The sequence below is a fragment of the Pinus tabuliformis genome, chromosome X, assembly GCF_031772625.1.
Source record: "Pinus tabuliformis cultivar Carrire ecotype Pingquan chromosome X, CPIR1, whole genome shotgun sequence".
Taxonomy (NCBI): Eukaryota; Viridiplantae; Streptophyta; class Pinopsida; order Pinales; family Pinaceae; genus Pinus; species Pinus tabuliformis.
Window position 1 is genome coordinate 927,281,805 of NC_142308.1, and position 4,305 is coordinate 927,286,109.

Sequence of the window (4,305 nt, forward strand, 5' to 3'; positions counted from 1 at the left end):
TGATTTATAGAGAGGATCATAGGTAGTATACCTCAGAGGTTCATTGGTAGCTATGTGTCAAGCGGATTAACTCAAATGGTTGTCCATGATTGTGAATATGAATGAGTTGCTTTTAGTGTAGGGTTAGCTCAAATGGTTGAGTTCTTGTGGTTAAAGCATCTTGTTAATGTGGAGTCGTGGGATCAATTCTCCTCAACGCTCTCCTTTAGGTGACCACGAATCTTTGGTGTCCATAAACCACACATTTAAAAAAAACTTTTTAATATAATATTTTATAAATTATACTCCCTCCATACTCTCAACCATTAACTCCATTGATAGATACCAGCCTAGATCCATCTTAACACTAGATCTATCAAGCACCAAGAGGGATCAAATATATTGAGGTGAAAACCTATTTTTTGAGTGCAAAAATTGAGGAAAGGTTTGCAACTCGAGAGATTTGATCCCTTCCAGTGCTTGATATATCTGGGGTTAAGATGGATCTAGGCTAGTTTCAGTCGTGTGCGGTCATACAAAATTTGTTGAACATCTAATTATTTTTATCATTTTAAATATGTTAAATATGTCTAAGGTTAATTTGGTCAATTTAATTTAAAATTTGCTTAGTTACCTCAGTTTGTTGAGATGAGAGAGACTGCTAGTAATTTGAATGATGAAAAATGATTAAATAACAATTTTGAGTGAAAAGTGTCAATGTAACAATTTTGATTGATAGAAAGTGTGAATAATAAGAATATAGTCAATTACAAACAATCTTCATTGCGATCAATCTGAAACTATTTTCTTCTATTGTTCCTATTGTAACACCTATTAGTTTTTCCATTTTCTCATATCGATCATATGAAAAGAGTAGTTGGAATCATAGACAATTCAAATATTTAACTCGAGCTATTGTGGTAAACAACATTCCTTGTCTCTGTTGCTCTCCAATATTAATAGTAGTTTTCTCCAAAGTCAATCATTTTGACTTATGGAATGTTAAACCCCACATAAATTTCAATGGTAGTTATTTTCTATTACAACATTTGAATGCAAAGTAATTAACAATGATGAATGATGAAAAATGATAATAATAATAATGTAGCCAATTATAAATAGTTTATAGTTTCAAGAAGCAAACATTTTATTTAGGATGAAAATTCAAGTATTGTATTTATGGTTGAATTACTGTAACACATAAGTCAATGCACGTCATGAATAATTTTTATGTGCTTAAACTGAGAGAGAGTGTGTATGTTTTGGGGGTGAGAAGGAGAGACAAGGGGAGATAGATATATAGATGGGTGGGGGGGGGGTGGGGGAGGGAATAAGAGAGAGGAAAAGGCAGAAAGGGAGGAAGAGATATAGATATGGAGAGAGAAATGTTAGAGAGAGAGAGAAGGGGAAGAGAGAGAGAGGGAGGGGAAGGGGAGAGAGAGATAGATAAATACAGAGAGAGCATGTGTATGTTTAGGCGGTGAGATAGAGAGATAGAGAAGGAGAGACAATGGGATATATATATATATATATATATATATATATATATGGAGGTAGAGATGTGCTTACACTGAAATCAATGCACACTATTAATCTAATTACTTTGAAATTAATGTACATCATACATCTAGTTACATCAAATCAGAAATCATTAGAAATCATTATCTACACTAAAACCAATGCATTCTGTGCAAGCAATCAAATAGGATTGGAAATCAACATCGACACTGAAAACAATGCATCTAGTGTAAGGTATTAAATAGGATTATAAATCGACATCTACATTGAAATCAATGCATATAGTGCATGTGATCAAATAGGATTAGAAATCGACAACTACATTGAAATCAATACATCTGTTTTAGTGAAAATCCAAAATATTCATGACTTTCTAGATCTAACTTCTATATCTGTATCTGTTTCTGTGTGTCTCTTTCTTCTTCCTTCTCTCTCCACCTTCCATTCTGTGTCTATCTACCTCCCCCTCTCCTTCTCTCTCTTCCCCTCCCTTTCTCCCCTGTCTCTCTCTATCTGCCTCTCCCTCCCTTTCTGTATCTTTCTCTTCTTCCCTCTCTCCCCCTCCCACATATATATATACCTCCCTCCATCTCTCCTTATTGGTATCTCTATCTCATCCCCCCTAAACACATGTCACGCTCTCTCCCTCTCTCCCCATATCTATCTATCTATCTATCTCTCCCTCTCTCCCCATATCTAAATATCTATCTATCTATCTTTCTATCTCTCCCTCTTCCTTTCCATCTCTATCTCTTCCCCTTCTCTCCCTATCTCTCTACCTCTCTCTCTCTCTGCCCCCTCCATCTATATCTCTATCTCCCATCTATCTCTCTTCCTCCCTCCCTCTCTTTGCCTCTCTCTTCTACCCTCTCCCTCGCCCCATCTATATATCTATATCCCCTTGTCTCTCCTTCTCACCCCCAAAACATACACACTCTCTCTCCATATCTATCTATCTCTCTCTCCCTCCATCTTCCTCTCCATCTCTCTCTTCACCTTCTCTCTCTCCCTCCATCTTCCTCTCCATATCACTCTTCACCTTCTCTCTCTCTCCCTCTCCCTCACTGACTCTCCATCTCTCCCTTTCCACTCACTCTCCACCTTTCTCTCTCTATGTCTTTCTTCCCCTTCCAACTCCATCTCCCTCCTCTCTCTCAAGTCCTCTCTCTTTTTCCTTCCTCTCTTGCCCCTTCTCTCCCACCTACCTCTGTCTCTCCCCCCATCATACTCTCTCTCTCTCTCCACCCTCCAACTCTGTCATTTTCTCCCTCCCTTTCTCCTTCTCTCTCTCCCCCTCTCTCCCTCTTCCATATCTATGTCTCCATGTCTCTCTCTTCCATATCTATGTCTCCATGTCTCTCTCTTCCCCTTCTTTCCCTATCTTTATCCTCTCATTTTCTCTCTCTTCCCTCGTCTCCTCTCTCCCTCATTCCATCTTCATCTCTCCCTTGTCACTCCCTCTCTCTCTCCACCTCGATATCTTAATGTCTTTGCTCTTCACTCCCTCACTTTCCCCCTCCAAATCCATCTCCCTCCCTCCCTCCCTCCCTCCCCCCCCTCTCTCTCTTCCTTTCTCTCTCTCAGTGTCTCTCCCACCTCTATGTCTCTCTCCTCCACTCTATTTCCCCTTCCATCTCATGCTCTTTCTTAAATATGATCCCATTGTATTGTATTTAAGAAAGTGTCTAAAGAAAACGTAATTGGTTGTAAAATATTAATCCTATATTTTGGATCAATCATGTTAAGGAAATACAATAATAAAAAACTTAAAAGAATCATGCATTATCTTTCCTCTATCATTGTTAATCACTTTTCTTTCTCACGTTGCTTGGATCCTTGGTTAAGATGCATTGTAAAATATTTTGATTTTGAAGTAAGTTATGGTTTTTGGGCATGTGGTATTGATAAGCCATGGTATTGTAACAGAATAATTAAAAACCTAGATCAATAATTAAAAGTCTAGATGGCCCATGGTATTCATAAACCATGGTAATAGCCCATGGTGTTATAATTTTCTTCCCTCCTCTTCCTCTCTATATTTCTCTTGTGGGTATTGGACCATGGTATTGTAAAAAAAACTTACTTATAAGTTAATAATATCCATGATTAAAAATCTTGTCATATTCATCTTATTAATTAAATTTATAGATGGAACACATCTATATTAATTATTACTGAGCAAACAAATGTTTATAGATGGAACACATCTATATTAATTATTACAAATATATTGATTACAATTGAGTCGACAAATGTTTACTTACATTACATTTTTTACATTACATCTACACATGTGCCCTATACTGCGTTGTAGAGCACTGAATCGGGTAAGGCGAAATATTACATAAAACATAAAATTACAATATTATATGTTATCGAATATTTATAACCACCCCCACCTAATAAATAATGGTCAAGGGTGGGGGGAAATACTAATTAAAATGTAGTAGTATTAAATTTTACCTAATATTTAGGTCACACCCCACCCTAAACATTACATTCTACTGAATATTTCCCCTCACTCCTACTAATTTTATAGTTGAGTTTGTTTACTTTTAAATTACAAATATAAAGAAAAATTGCAATAAGAAGTGGACCCATTGAGGGGAAATATTGGGTAAAATGTAATATTATAGTATTATATTTTATCCAATATAACTTAGTAAAAAGTGGATGGAGGTAGGCAAAAATATTAGATAAAATGTAATAATTACATTTTTCCTAATATTTCCCCACTTCTACATACAAATTCCCAGTGCCAACATATCCATATTTTTTTTTTTACCTTTATAGGCTACATGGATTCAG